This window comes from Prionailurus viverrinus, chromosome D1 (genome assembly GCF_022837055.1).
Source record: "Prionailurus viverrinus isolate Anna chromosome D1, UM_Priviv_1.0, whole genome shotgun sequence".
Taxonomy (NCBI): Eukaryota; Metazoa; Chordata; class Mammalia; order Carnivora; family Felidae; genus Prionailurus; species Prionailurus viverrinus.
The window spans coordinates 14,455,806-14,472,118 of NC_062570.1; the positions used below are offsets into that span (position 1 = coordinate 14,455,806).

Here is a 16,313-nt window from a genome sequence, read left to right on the forward strand (position 1 = left end):
ACTTTCCAAAAAGGAAGAGAGCCAAAAAGAACGATATGGTTTTGTTTTTTGTTTTTGTTTTGGTTTTTTTTTTTCCCATTCAGGTAAGTCCACATTTGTGCAGAGAATGGCAAAGCTGAGCAACACTTGGCTTTTGGCCAGTCCGTGTGGTTGTCTTTCCAATGACTGTGACTGATCCAAGTTGGGACATTGCTGACTTAATTTTGCAAACTTACAATTGTACTAGAGACAAGGTGGGTGCCAGTGCTGCTGACGTGCAGACTCACAAGAGGTTTTCCTTGGTTAGGAATGTCCATCCCTCCCAGTCATGAAGAGAGTGCAGTGTGGAAGTTGAAAGCAGGGGAAATTACTTGGCCTGTTACCAAGTATTTTTAATAGCAGCATCCTTCAATTTGTCTCCCGTGGCTTGACCTAACCACAGGAGGAGACGGATGCCTGGCAAGCCATGAATCTTGCTCAGAAAGCCACTCTCTACAGCTGTAAATGGAACCATGCACATCAAGACCTTCGTCCGTTGGCTGGCAATCGAAGGGACTCAGCAAACAGGACACGTGTGCACATGCAGACACATACCCCAGCAGTCCTAACAGCACTAAGGACCTATGGCATCTGTGGTTCCTAATTGATCCAACCTCAGTGGGGGACTTACACCCTCAAACTCTCAAACAATGTTTTCAAAAGAAAAAAACATTATTCCACACTGAGAAAGTTGAATTAATGAATGAATATTTATCATTTGTAAGCTCCCCAAGAAATCTAGTTCTCAAAACATTTCAAAAGTCTCTAGCACCCTTTTAAGCATCTTTAAGTCCTTTTAAATGGTTAAAATTTAAGTGTTGACCGTTACTTAGCTACAATGATGTCATAGATAAGACATGAACCTTTTAGCTCACGAATTACTGGCTTATCCATACCCTCCCAGTTGTGAAATATTGCCTCTGCCCACAAGGAGGTTGGGCCTGGTAGGAAAGATGAGACACGTACATAAATAATCTCAATTCAAGGCATCATGTGATCAGTGCCACATGTACAGTATAAATGAGAAAGGGAGCATTTGCTTCTTGGTGGGCAATTAGAGGAGACATCCTGTAGGAGTCTCCCGGGAGAGGCAGTTGAAGAATGAGCAGGACTGTACTAGGTAGATTTGGAGGGAAAAGCAGGAAAAGGAGAAAGACTCTGAACTGGGTTAATGGAATGAAAAGTGGGCCAGTTTAACTTGAGCATGAGGTTTATGTGGGGTGATAAGTGGGAGATAGATTTGGGAATGTAAATTGGGACGAGATTATGCTGAGTTTTGAGTGTCAAGGTAAGGCTTGTGGGTTTATTTGGGACACAATGGGGAGCCGTTGAAGGTTATTGAGCAGGGAAGACAAATGATCAAATTAGTTTGTTCCCAGTCCCTGTTTTCTGAGATCATATGATTCTTTCTGGCAGATACTATGTACAGCCTAGACTGAAGCCAAAACTACTCTCCCAGGCAGCGGCTACCCTGGCTGTGCTTCCCGCCTGCTCTCATGCCCAGAAAGCTCTTGAACAAGGCCCCTTTCTGGGCATGCAGCCTGGGTCAGCTTCCCTGAGCTTCCCTCTCTAACTCCTGCTTTACGGAACACACTCCACGGTTCTTAGATGAGGCTCCAGATTCCTCGGCAGCTATGATTCAGTAACCGCAAACCTTTCTCTATTCCCAGAAAAATAAGTTAATTGATGATTGCCTTAATTATAAATTTTTCAACTACAAATTTATTTTTAAATGTTGGCCTCTGCTACAGCTTGCCTTTAATAGAATCTTGTATGCGATGCTACTTGATTTAGTACAAAATTATATTTTTAATTAGCCCGGGCTTTGAAGTTGGGCCCATCTGGATCAGAATCCTTGGTCTACCACGTACTAACTCTGTGACCTTCAGCAAATCAATTGCCATTTCTGGGCCTCAGTACACTCATCTGCAAAATGTGGGCAATTATGTCTTTCCCACCCGGGTTTTATAAACACTAAATGAAATTAAATACACGTGGAGTGCCTACCCAAGTGGCAGGCGCTTTGAAGTACTCAGCAAGTACCCTATCTCCCACTCCTTCACCCACCCTTTCCCCATCCTCCTCCCCTGCCCTTGGGGGTTAGAAGTGTGCTTTATACCAAGGTTGGACGTATCAGCATTTGGCGACGTTCTACAAAGAGAGAGGCAGTGCTGGTGTGTGGAACCAGCATGAAAGTTAGGTGCGGGACAGAACTGTGTTCAAAGTGTGGCAGTTCTCACCAGCAGTGTGACTTGGGTAAAGAATTTATCCTCTCCGGGCTTCAGTGGCTTCCTATGAGAAAACCTCCCACCATGTGCAATTACCAGGACGTTCCCGCCAACTGGCACATTCAGTGCTCCTCAGCACCACATCTCCCACTTAGTAGGGCTCAATACATGTTAGCATCAGAGGCCTCCAGCGGCCAGTCTCCACAAGTTTGAGGACCACTGGACTCAAACCTTTCCCCTCTCAAACCCACCATTTGTAGTTCCCTCTTTCTTCTTCTTTTCTTAATATTTTCCATCCTCCTGCATTCACCCTTCCTCCTAGAATAGGTGAGCAGAGCAAATGAGAAGACACAGGGAACACACTTACCTCTGGAGGGTGAGCCACACTAAGTGCCCGAGGTATGTCCTGTGTCTCTCTCCTGACTGCAGGAGCTTCATCAGCTCTGCCATCGTTGCCTCTTCCCAGGCATCTTGGGTCCCTCTCCAAATCCACACTCACAGAGCCCACAGCACTACTGATCCTCTCATCTGCAACAACAACAAAACCCAGGGTCTTCGTAATGCACAACAGGGCAGGGGGACTCATTTCCTAGGGGAACCCAGAGGGGTCAGCAGTCAGGACAGACAAAAGCCAGGACAGTGGGCCCAGCAAAGAAAACCCAATGGATGATTTGCTATCCCAGCTTTGTCCATTTTGCTGAAATCAAAGCTCATAGCCCTCTCTCTCCCTTCACCAAAGCAGTTGTTATTTCTGCTAACTCGCCCTGCAGACATTAATTAACTATCTACCAACCATGGCCAGATCCCACAGAATTCGGTCCCCCAAGTAGCACCCCTCCATGCATCGGGAAGGAGTAGCTGTTTGTCCTCTGACCCTGCATTCCCTGCCAGCCGGGGATTGCTGCGGACTTTGGCCCCAGAATCCCAGCCTCCAAGAAGGGAATTATCTTGTCTTCCTAAAAACCAGAGAAATGCCCTTGCTGAGGGAAGGATCTAAAGTATGAAAATAATCAATGTTCACAGCCATGCTGTACAAGGCTCCTCCGTGGTCCATGCAGGTCTTTGGATGCAAGAAGACGGCCATGACCGTGGTGCACAGCAAAGGGGGAACAGTCTCATCAAGGTGAATGGGTGGCCCCTGGATACGATTGAGCCACACACACTGTAGCACAAGTTACGGCAACCTGTTCTGCTTCTGGACAAGGAGCGATTTGCCTGGGTGGACGTCCAAGTCCGTGTAGTGGTCATGTGGCCCAGATTTAGGCAATCTGCTAGTCCCTCTCCAAAGCCCCAGTGGCCTATTATCAGAAATACATGGATGAGGCTTCCAAGAAGGAGCTCAAAGACATCCTCATCCAGCACAACCTGACCTTGCTGGTAGCTGATCCCCTGCACTGCAAATCCAAAAAGTTTGGTGGTCCTGGTGCCTGTTCTCCTACTGTTAAGGAGCAGTGTTCGCCTTTATAATGAACAATTGCCATGGGACAAGAAAGAGAAAAGGAAAGGAAAGGAAAGGAAAGGAAAGGGAAAGAGAAAGAGAAAAGGAAAGAGAAAAGGAAAGAGGAAGGAAAGGGAGGGTGGAAGGAAGGAAGGAAGGAAGGAAGGAAAGAAGGAAGGAAGGAAGGAAGGAAGGAAGGGGAAGGAAAGAAGGAGGGAAGAAAAAAAACCCTCCCAGTTTTATTCACTTTGCTGTTTACCACTCATTGACCCCCCACCTCTTAAAATCAGAAAGACCTTAGAAAAAAACATCATCTGGTTTTTTCATTTCACTGTGAGGAAATGGGGTTGGAGAGGCTGAGAGATTTGCTCAAGGACATCATAACTGCATTTAGCTGAGGCTTCCTTCCACAGCTCCCTGGGGTCACACACAGCCACTACTCTGGAAGCAAACACTGGTGCAGAAGTAGACCCTGAGTCAATCCATGACTCAGTGAGATTTATACTGAGCACCTATTGTGTGCCAGACACTGTGCTAGTCACTTTCATGTATTTTCTTTCATGGGATTGGCCTGTTCAGTTTTGGACTCCTGCCAGCATGAGCACATAGTAGTTGCTCAATAAGGTGGGCTTTCTTCTTTGTCTCAGGAGCTGGATTGTAGAATAGAGAGAAAATGGGTTTAGACTTAGTCTGGGTTTGAACCTCATCCCAGCCACTTGTCACCTTTTTGGTCTTTACCTCTCTAAGCCTCTGTTCTCATATCTCTAAAATAGAGGTGATAAGCAAATCAGAGTATGGTGATAAGTTTTAAAGTCATTGTATGTGAAGGACCTCTTACTCATAGTAGGTGCTCAGTCAATTATATCAGTTCCTGTCACTGAACATTCTGTTACTGACATCATTACCTGCCTTCAAGGAGCTGATAATCTCAGAAGTTAAGACATGCATACAGATAACCACAAAGCAAAGCAGAGAAGACACCAGAGGTGGACCATGGAGATTTCAAGGGTGCCCTTAAGTCTGGGGATGATGGAAGGCTTCCTGGAACAGGTGTCATTGTAGTTGAAGGTGTTGGACAGTTTGAGGGGAAGCAGTAATGTTGAGATAAGAGCAAAGATAAGGATGAGGAAGCAAGAGAATGCCCCAAGTGTTCAGCTCCAAGAGCATAGGGATCTAGAATCTTGGGAACACTGAAAGCTTAGGAGAGTGACGGTAAATCTGGAAAAGTAAGTAGGGGTCAATTTGTGGAGGCTAAAAATTGCAGATCTCATTCTGCTGACAGTGTGGAGTCAGAAAAACATTTCGAATAGGGTAATGGTAGGAAAAGAGCTAAGACTTAAAATGAACAACTGGGCCAAGTGTCCAGCATAATTTGGAGGGCAGACATTAGAGTAAAAGCTATTTTAGTGGACCCAACTTGAGCAAATGAAGGTCTGGCATAGGCAGTCATGCGAAGAAGGAAAGATAAAAATGGCTCTAAGACAAAGATCAGAGGTAAAAGGAAGAGGACTGAGCCACAGACTGGATGCAGAAGTGAGGGAGAGGGAGGGTGGGAGGAAGTGAGAAGTGGAGATGCCATGAATCCAAGTGAAGAGTAGCAAAAGTTGGCAAGAGACATGGAGAAAGAAAGACCAGGAGGTTACCTTGAAAGGAGGGCTGGGGCAAGCTGGGAATGTAGAAGGAGCTGTGGAAAGAAAGGCACCGAAGACACACGAGATAGAGCAAGGGGGGAGGAAGGTCCTGCATGAGGCGAGAAGCCCTCCAGAGACCCTTGGTCAGGATACACGGTGGGGAGTGGGAAGACAAAGGAAGACACAAAAGAACTTTAAGTTGGGGAGAAGGAAAGGCGAATCTACTCATGGATATTCTCATTCATTCATCAACATCCACGGAGGGCCTACTACCTGCCAATCAGAAAGACGACCCTTCTGAGCCTGCATTAGGCTCCCCAGCAAGGTAGAGGCAAGGCCATCGGCTAAGGGGAAGGGTTCAGGGTCCTTGGGAACTTACTAAAAATGCTAATTCTTTGGCCCAACCCCCGAAGATTACCAGCTCAGCATCATTCTGCAGGTGGTTCTTTGGGAGACCACAGTGGGAGAGGCTGAATTAGAAAGTTTGTGGAAGTTTTGGGGTCTTGTCTGAAGTCCCAGATGTGGAGAGGACCCAGGCTGCACTTTACATTCAGCCTAGGAGTTTGGGGGAGGCAGTATGTGGGGCTCACTACCACTGGCATAAACAGGGAGGGAAGAGCTGGGGAAGGGAATCACTAAGGGAGCATTGCAAACAGTCCAGCTCTAATCTCCATGAGCCCTGGCACACTCCTGTTTCTGATCTCACCTTCCAACTCTTCCCAATCCCTGAAACACCTTCCAGGAGTTCCAGAGAACTAGACACCCTAAGGCGATTCCTTCGGCTCTGATATTTAATTACAATTGTATTTAACACATCCAACAATCAGATCTGTTCAGAGGAGGAGACCGTCCTCATGATAATGCCTAATGTTTGGGGTGAATGTTACAGCTTTCAGAGCAATTTCATGCATATTACTGTACATTATATCAGCTTTCCTCCAAGTATGATCCATAGAACACCAGCGTCAACATTACCTGGGAGCATGTGAGAAATGCAAATTTGTAGGTCTCTGCCCAGACCTATTGTTATCCATCACCTGGAGAGCCAGGACCCTGGAAGCTGAACTTTTAATATGCTCTGGGGTGATTCTGAATAAAACTGTAACTTGACAACTGGAGATACAGCAAAACAAAATGTTTGATCTCTGTCCCTAGTTCCTGGCACAGAGCTTCAAACACCCTTGGAATTTCCCAGATAGGAGTGTCTGTCGTTATTCATAACAAGCTCCTTCTATTCGTACCTGAGTTTGTGCTAATAGCAGACCCTTAAATAGTTCCAAGGGAAGGGCTGGCCAAGCCAGAATGGCCATGAACTGGACTTTCAGTCCCACCCCACAACCTCTGTGGAGGGCAGAGGGATTGGAGATTGAATTCCATCATATGGCCATTGATTTATCAACCAGGTCTACATAATGAAACTCCTCAAACCTCCAGATACTGAAGCTCAGTGGACCTTCCTGTTGGTGAGCATACTGACGTGCTAAGGGTGATCTGACCTGATTCCACAAGGAGAGAGAATGGAAAGTCTGTGCCGCTCCCCACCCTGAGGCCATTGGGCTATTTCTGAGGTGTAGCCTTTATAATAAAACTGTAATTATAAGTTTAGTGTTTTCAGAGAGTTCAAACAAATCATCAAACCCAAAGGGAGGTGGTGGGAACCCCTGGATTTGTAGCCACATCAGACAGGAGTGCAGGTAGGACAGGGACCCCATTTGTGGCTGAAATCAGGGCAGTCTTGTTGGGGACCTTGGCCTTCACGTTGGGATCTGACCCTAATTCTGGGTAGTCCAAAATTAAGTTGAATTGCAGGAAACTCAGTTGGTGTCAGAGAATTGGTGTCAAAACAAAGGAACCATAGTCTCATGTAAGCCAAACCATAATCTTGCAAGTTACACATAAATATCCTCATGTTACATATGTGGAGATGGAGACACAGGGAGGGAAAGTGACTTACCCACAGGCAAACAGCCATTCTGGAGCAAAGTGGGAATATGCATATAGGTCCCTGGCCCCGGGACATGCTTCTCTCCAGGGCACAGCTGGCTCATGGGCTACCATGCCCCTAAGTTGGAGGTAGAATCACAAAGCTTAGGGGCTGGAACCCGCCCTGTGATAGGGGAGGGGAAGGGTTACCTAATTCAACCCACCAGGGCCAACTGCCAGGGAGGTAATGAAAAAGAGCTGAGGCCCTCAGACCTCTGAAAGTTTAAATTATACCTTTCTGAACGTGCGTGACTTGTGTAATCCTCAAAGATTTGTAATTGTGACAGCCTAGGAAAATTACAGGTGACTTGAAGCAATTTAATGATAATAAAAATAAAATAAAAACAGTAAACAGCACTGCTGCTCCCTCTAATTTCCCAGCATCTTTATCATATAAATGCCTCCATTCTTCTCCCTGCGGACGATTAATGAATCTGCAATTGCCACAACGGGATGGCAGGCTCACTTCCCTAATTCTTTCTGCTGCTGCTCCTGCACCGGGGGAAGCCCCTCCCAGCTCCCCGTGCCAGGGCTCTCCCAGGCCCAGCCAGATTCCAGAGACAGCCCTGGGAGAGGCACCAGGACCTCCTCCCAATGCCAGGCTTTCCTCCCCTGCTCCTCACCCCAGCGGCCCAGAGCTGTCTTCTGCAGCCAAGTGTGTGCAGGAGCCCTGCTGATCTGAGCAAGCACAAATTGACCTTCTCTCCGGGCATCTCCTTGCCTCCCTCCTGGTGTTAATATGCGCCTTAAAGAGCTGCGCGCTCAACAAGTCTCTGTTATGCAGGTTAATTCAGAGCGCAGCCAGGCTGTGATCAAATGACCTTTCCCCACTTCCCTGCTAATTTTGATGGGCAGCTCCATTTTCCTTCTCCCTCCCAGTCCCCCCTTGCTCTAAATTGGAAATCTATCAATTTTCTAGGTAAATGGAAAATAAAGACACACAGGCACAAGCAACACACTCACCTGCATACACACTAACGCTAACACTCACACTAACATGCAGTTGTTGAGGCAGAGGCTAGACGGGACCTGCTTCTGCTTTTTTTTTTTTTAATTCTTAATTTCCAGGCCTCAGGAGAATGTGGGAGCTGGGTCCTGAGCTGATGCCAAAAGAACATAAAGGTGCTGAAAGAGGGGTGCCTGGGTGGCTCAGCTGGTTAAGCATCCGACTCTTGATTTCGGCTCAGGTCATAATCTCATGGTTTTGAGTTCAAGCCCTGAGTTAGGCTCTGCACTGACAGCATGGAGCCTACTTGGGATTCTCTGTCTCTCTCCCTCTCTCTCTGCCCCTCCCCTGCTCACTCACTCTCTCAATAATTAATAAATATTTAAATAAATAAATAAATAAGCGCTGAAAGAGAATCCCTTACCCACAATTTTTATTCTTTGCTTCACCAGGAGGTACAATAACAGTAACAAATGGGGGGAGCAAATAACAACAATAAAAACTAACATTTATCAAGTGCTTACTATGTACCAGTCACTTCCCTAGAATTAGCTCAATGAATTTTCTCAATACCTCTACGGAATGAGAATTATTACTCCCATTTTATTTAAAAAGAAATTGAGGCTTCAAGAGATGAATGCTTAAGGATGCACCTAAAGAGTCAGAGCGAGCATTTGAACCTGGATAGTCTGGTTCCAAGGTCAAGTTCTTGCTTTGTTGCCAGTAGCACGACCTGGGACCTGTCACATGATCACAGCAAGCCTCAGTTTCCTCATCTGCACCATGAGGATAATAAGATTTACCGCATCATGGAAGATGAATTAAGTGGTGACCATCCTTTGAAAGCTGCAAATCACCATCACTTCACCATTATTATAATTATTGTGAATTCAATTAGTTAATTCCTTGCACAAATATTTCCTGACCACCTACTATGCGCCAGCCTTGCTCTAGGTCCAGGAATACGGCAGTGATCAAAACAGATAAATATCCCTGTCTCCGAGGAGGCATTCAAGTGGGGAAAACTGACAAAACACAAGTAAAATACATAATAGATGCGGCTTACTACCATAGAGAAAATAAAGTTGGAGACGGGGTCTAAGGAGTGAGGGTAGGAGGGCTGCAATTTTAGGTTGGTCAGGAAGACGTCACATAACAGGTGTCATTTGGACAAAGGTCAAAGGGAATGTGGGGAGCAAAACAGGCAGTTATCAGAGAAAGAGCATTCCAAGCAGTGGAAACAGCAAGTGCAAAGACTCTGAGGCTGAAGGAGTAAGGAGGCCAGAGTTGAGGGCAGAGGGAGGGAGGAGGAAGAGTAAGAGATGAGTCCAGAGGTGATGGGCCATGTAAAGCTCTGCAGGCTCTGATTCTACGTGCTAGGGAATGCACGGGTGCGTGGGAGGGTTTGAGCAGAGCAGTGAGATAATCTAACATTTTTAAAGGGTCAGTGTGGCTATCACAGGAGGGCAGGGACAGAAGCAGGGAGTCCAGTTAGGAGGCTGGTGCCACTAACCTATGTGACAAAAGATAGTGGCTTGAACCAGGAGGTAGCAGTGAAAGTGATGAGATGCATTTGGATTCTGAATATATTTAAAGGTAGAACCAACCAGACATGCTGATGGTCAGTATGTAAGAAAGCAAGAAGTCACCGATGACTCCAAGATTTCCCACCTGAGAAGATGGAAGAATGGAGTTGCCTCTTAGCAAAATGGGGTACAGCAGGAGGTGCAGGTGTTATGGTTTGCATTGTGTCCCTCACAAGAAAAGTGTTCAAGCCCCAACCCTTAATACCTAAGAATATGGCCTTACTTGGAAATAGGGTCTTTGCAGAGGTAGTCAAGTTGAGATAAGGTCATTAGACTAGGTTCTAATAAGACTGGCATCCTTATAAAAATGGAAAATTTGGACATGGATTCACAAACACAGGTTGGAGTTGGCATGAAGGTTGGAGCCACAATGCCAATAAGCCAAGGAACTGCCAACACCTAGGACAGAGACATGGACCAGATCCTTCCCTAATTCCTCAGAGGGACCGGGGCCCTGACAGCACATTGATTCAGACTTCCAGCCTCCAGGACTGCCAGACAAGAACTTTCTTCTACTCAAGCCACTCAGTTTGCCATACTTTGTTATGGCAGGTTTGGAGGGCAGGGCCAGCAGGCCAAGTGGAGATGTGGAATAGGCAGCTAGGTAGGAGTCTGGAGTTCAAGGGTGAGGGCTGAACTGGACACATACATTCGAGAGTCATCTTCCCTGCTAGGAACTTGCAGCTAGGGCACTGGCTGTGATTGCGTAGGGCAGATAGAGAAGGGGTGCGAGGACTGAGCTCTGGGACACTCCACCAGTGAGAGGACAGGGAGGTAAAAGGCAGTTGACAAGTAGAAGAGAATCAGGAGAGGTGATGTCCTGAAAGGCAAATGAAGGAAATATTTGGGGAAGGAAAAGTCAACATCTCTGTCAAATGTCGGCAATGAGCCAAATTTGATGAATACAAAGAAGTGACCATTGGATATAGCCACTCGAAGCTCATTTGTGACCTTGACAAGGGCAGTTTCAGAGGTGTAGTGAAGCCTAATTGGAATGGGTTGAAGAGAAAGCTGGAGGAGAGAAATTGGAGGCATAGGCATAGACAACTCTTTGAGGGGTTTGCTAAGGGGAGACATGGGGTCAAGACAGAAGTTTTTTCAAGGTAGGAGGAGAGGTAACAGTACTTCTCATGCTGACAGAAGTGATGCTGCAGAGAGGCGGGTATTGATAAGACAGAAGACAACAGGAAGAACTGCAGGGTAACATCCCTGGAAATCTGGTGGGGGTGGGAGAAAGTATACACTTGACCAGGAGCATGGGGGATACACCCCAAACAGGAGATAGGCAGGTTTATGGGCAGGTGCATGGGTGGGTCAAAACGGTGGTGGCGACGTAGAAGGTAAAGTCAGTTGAGAGCGAGGAGGGGGAAAGGATGAACAGTCATGGGGTACAGTGGAAGACCGAGAGGTGGGAAGATACAGTGAGGTTGTCGGCAGCAGGCAGGGCCACCTGAGGTCTGGTTGGTGACCAGGGAGTAACATCAGTCACATGAGGATAGGTTTCTTCTCCCGCCACGTGCAGCTGCCCACACATAAGCTCAAAGTCAGCAGAGAGTTGGACTTCATCAGAGCTGGGAGTTTGCTCCTCAAATGCAAAGAGAGAAGGAGCAAAGGACCTGAGCAGTATGTCAAAGAGGGACTGTAAAGATGGAGTCTGGAATTTAAGCTGGATAGGGATGAAAGGAAGGGCCTGAGAAGGGCAGGAATCCCAAAGGGTGTTTGGATCAAGGGATTGTATGTTCCAAGAGGGGAAGGAGTGTTAGAGTCAGAGTGCTAGAGCTTGTGTGCTAGAATAGTGGGGGTCAGGGAATAAAAATGGGGGCTCCTCAACATGCATATCTTGGAGGTGTGGCCATGACTGGCATTGACAAGGTGTAGGGTAAGGCCAAGGGAGAAGGCGGCTAGCATAGGGTGGACAACAAGAACACTGGATGAGGAGGTCAAAAGACTGGAAAGCCAAGGTACTAGAAGGCTCATATATATTGAACCCACTAAGATTTGTCAGAGAGGTGGTACTGGGGAGTGACGGTGAGCCAGGAGCTAAAATCCAGAAGAAATTAGAGCAAGCCACCAAGAGTCATAAGGTAACCACAACTCCAGAGAACATGAGTTCCCACTCTGGGGGTTCTTAGAGAGGGGGTTGGCAATAGCATGAAAGCAGCAGTGCGAAGCAAGGAAGGGTCCCAGGTCACCTTCAGGCCCAGCTCTCCAGAAAATGGTGTCCTTGGGGTAGAAGCAGGGAATTTCAAAGAGACTGAGAAAAGCAGGATTGCTGATGGCTGCCTGTGAGTCCCAGAGGGCAGTAGTGAGGCTGGGGAGGAAGAGGAGATTCAGGCAGAAGAGGAGGTGTGCAGAGCCCAATGGAGGGCAGAGCCAAAGGTGAGGAGGCTTCAGTGAGGTTGAAAGTGTCCAAAGCCATGAGGTCAGGACAGATGCCTAACCTCACTGTGGGTGGTCTCCTGGGAAACCACCCCCTCCTTTTGCCTCTATCTGATGCCAGAAGCCATCCTCAGACAAACAAACAACACATGAGCCTGTAAACGACCTCCCTCTGCCAGGCCACCTGCCCCCACCAGCCATCAAAGCGTGTGTCCATGGACGAGTCTGATTGGCTCAAACTCAGCCATGAACCGGGCCTCACCCAGAAGGAAAGCGGACAGTGCAAGTCTCGCGGCCTCTACCCTAGGAAGAATTGTCAAAATTTATGTGAAGTACCCAAATCTAAGGAGGGTGTTCAAAGATTCTGGCAACCAAAAATGTCAGGCATTTATTAGATAACAACAATAGTAGTAATTTTTATTATTATTTTGTCTAAGCTTTCAAGAAAGAGATGGGGAGGATTCCATGAAGCCACTTCATCACCAGGACTTCAGATGAGGTTTCTAACCTTCCAGCAGCAGTTGAGAACACTATTTCTATTGATTAGTGCCAAGGACTCAATAAGGCACGTGCATGTTCTCAGGTAAGACTTTAGGCCTGAGCCTTCCCAGATAAGATCAGACCCATTTAGAGCTCACTCCACAGCAAAGCACACTCTTGACTCTGCAAAGACAAGATGATAGAGGCTCCTATTTACTCAGCAGCCCCTGTGTGCCAGACACTATAATCTTCACTCAGCATGCATGATCTCCTTTAATCCTCAAGGCGACTCTGTGAGGAAGGTAGTGGGATTACCATATTATAGATAAGGAAATAGAACTTGAAAGAAAATTAGTAAATTGCTTATGCCACCTTCCATCCCCACTTCCCCCACTACCCCCAGCCGCTACAAGGTCACCACACATAGTTGTGCAGGTCGTGCACTGCACATCTCCACAGAGCATAACTGCCTCCGATGCAGATGACACGACCTGGAGTTGTGCAGTGCCCAACCTGTGCGTTCAAACGTAGCCACTGCTCATTTGGCTCCAAACTCCATCTCCTCACAACTATATTATAGAGTTCAGTCATCAGTGTTTTGAGTAAGAGCCCCCTTAAGGTCAGGGAAAATTTCTTCTGTGTCCCCACAGACAGCAACACAGGGCCTGGCACATAGCAGGTGCACAATAAATAGCTGCAAGATTAAAGACTATCAAAGATGAGCATGAATGTGCTCATCAGCTCCCAAATCACGGCATCTACAGAGGCACAACTTGAAGCCGGAAATAGGTAGTTTAGAACAACCGAAAGGGAGGACAACTACCTGGCACAGCTGGCTGTCAGCTTATAAAACTCATTAACCCCAGAGGTGGTATAGATGGCAAATACTAACGGACTCCAGGTGCATGTAGGCATGTTCAAGGTTTCTACAACCAGAGTGGACTATTAAGGAGAGTGGCCCAGAAGGGGACCACTGACATTGTTTGAACACTCACTATATCCCTGGCACTGGGCTACATTGAACACCTTACCTTACAGACCTCTCCAGGTCTGTTTCCTTCTGTGTAAAGAACTAATATCATTACCTATGATGGTGGGGGTCGTAGTCATTAAATACCGTCAGTCCTTAGCACACGCCTGGGACAGTGTCAACGTCCCACATAAGTTAACTATTATTTCCGCAAGTAATAATAGCAAATGGAATTGTGTTGACAATTCACTAGTAGGAAAGAATTTCACAAAACTTCCATCTCTTACCAAGAAACTAGGTTCAATTATCCTCTTATATGGACACTTCACTGATCAAGACTTTTAAAAAAAACCTAACCTTCAGCCTTTGGGATTGCGCATAAATAGAAGAACAATTTGATTATTTTCCTCCCTTGTGATTTTCAGCCAGGGCGATCTTTAAATAAAGCAGCAATAGAATGATAATCTGCTCTGTGCATCCCCCACCTCCTGTCATTTCTACCAAGAGCTTTCAGGGGACCAACACAGTGTCAGACACCAAATAAAATATTTGCATAAGACTTCTGCCTTCCAATATAGAGATTTTTTGCAGAGTCTGTGGCTATCATGGTATACAGCCAACATGAAAACAGATTACTATCACTAGAAGCCGGATCACAAAGAAAACCATCCCAAATTTTCCAGCTTAGTCATGCTTGGAACCAGCTTCCTTTCCTACAAAGTTGGACGTGGCCCCTTGGAGGTCTGTCTTGCTGTACTGTGTACCCCTTGAAGGCAATGATCATTTATTTGTCATTTTTTCCCTCTGGATCCATAAGACCATCATGGTGCCTGGTCCACAGAGTGGATTTTGCCTGAGAGACGATGAGAGAGAGGGAGGGAGGGAATGTATGGATACATGATGGCAAGACAGCTGGATGAAGTGGCATAGCTTAATTGACCAGAGTATCGGCTCTAAATTGATACTAGTTTCCAAACTCGGCTCTGCCATCATTTAGTTGTGCGGCCTTGAAAAACCTGCTTAATCTCTCTGGGCATCAGTTTCTTTAACTGTAACATAAGGATAACGATAGTACCTATCTTGTAAGTTTGTTGTAAGTATTAAGAGAATACACATAAAGCACTTATCCATCCACACATGTTTCTTGAGCTCCTACCATGTGCCAGGCACTGGTGTAAGAACGGGGACTATTATGCAAAACAGATAAAAATCTCTGCCTTCATAGAGTTTATATTCCAATTGGGAAAGCAGGCAAAACACAATATATTAGACAATTATCTGGTATGTTGGAAGGTGTTTTTATGGGGAACGTAGAGCAGAGTAAGGTGGTGGGAAAAGGTTTGCAATTTAACTTCAAATGGTCAGGGCGGTCCTCACAGAGATGGGAACACTTGAGCAATGACTCAAACGAGTGAGGGAGGGAGCCACGGAGACATCTAGGGGAGAGCATTCCAGGCACAGGAAACAGCCAACGTCAAGGCCCTGAGGCGGGAGTGTGCCTGGCATGTTCGCGGTACAGAGACATCCGGTGTGGCTGGAGCGGGAAGGAGAGAGGGGAAGAGTAACAAGAGATGAAGTCCAAGGTGGGGTCAGATCCCCTAGGACATTATGGGACACAGTATGGCTTTGGCTTTTTTCTTTTCTTACATTTAGTGATACGGGACCCTTTTTGAGCATCAGAGGGACACGGTCTGATCTGCCCTTTGATGGGGTCACTTTGACTATTGGGTGGAGGGCCTCCCCCCTAACCGGGGCCCAGTGGTAGCTGTTACAATCTCGGCAAACACAGTTCCCTTCTTGGGGGTCTTAGCAAAGCTGTTTGGCTTTCTAATTGCTTACACCATCTGTTTCCAGAGACGGCGGCAAAGGGCTCTGCAGCCTTGAATTGACAGAGCCGGAAGCTGGCAGCTCTGCCTGACTCACCGTCAAGGTGCTCCCCAGAGCGGAGGCGGGTGGGCGTGCGTGCACACATGCGGTGACCCCCACGGGGGGAATACAGAAACTGCTCCTAGCCTTGCACATCTGCTAAGGGATGCTCGCCCCATGGCTGTCAGGAAGCCTCTTCTGGGCCAGAGAGATGAGCATATTGTCCCCAGAGCCGGCCCTGAGGACATTCCCAGGGCTCCTCAAAACAGGCCTGACCTCTTTTCCTCCTCTTCCTCCTCTTCCCCCTCCTCTCCTTCCTCTTCCCCCTCCTCTCCTTCCTCCTCCTCCCCCTCCTCTCCTTCCTCCTCCTCCCCCTCCTCTCCTTCCTCCTCCTCCCCCTCCTCTCCTTCCTCCTCCCCCTCCTCTCCTTCCTCCTCCTCCCCCTCCTCCTTCTCCTCCTCTTCTTCCTCCTCCTCCCCCTCTTCTCCTTCCTCCTCCTCCTCTTCTTCCTCCTCCCCCTCCTCTCCCTCCTCCTCCTTCTCCTCTTCTTCCTCCTCCTCCCCCTCTTCTCCTTCATCCTCCTCCTCCTCTCCCTCCTACTCCTCCTTTCTTCTCTTCTTCCTCCTCCCCCTCCTCTACTTTCTCTTCTTCCTCCTCCTCCTCCACTCCTTCTCCCATTTCCTCCTCCTCCTTCTTCCTCCATCCTCCTCTTCCGCTTCCTCCTCCTCCTCTTCCTCCTCTTCCCCCTGCTTCTTTTCCTCCTCCCCCTCCTCTCCTTCCTCCTCCTC

General features: G+C 47.3%; 1 pseudogene; it reads left to right on the forward strand.

Annotated features, from left to right (window-relative positions):
- Window positions 1–3,271: 3,271 nt before the first annotated feature.
- Window positions 3,272–3,627, forward strand: LOC125176401 (40S ribosomal protein S16-like; annotated as a pseudogene).
- The last annotated feature ends 12,686 nt before the right edge of the window (window positions 3,628–16,313 follow it).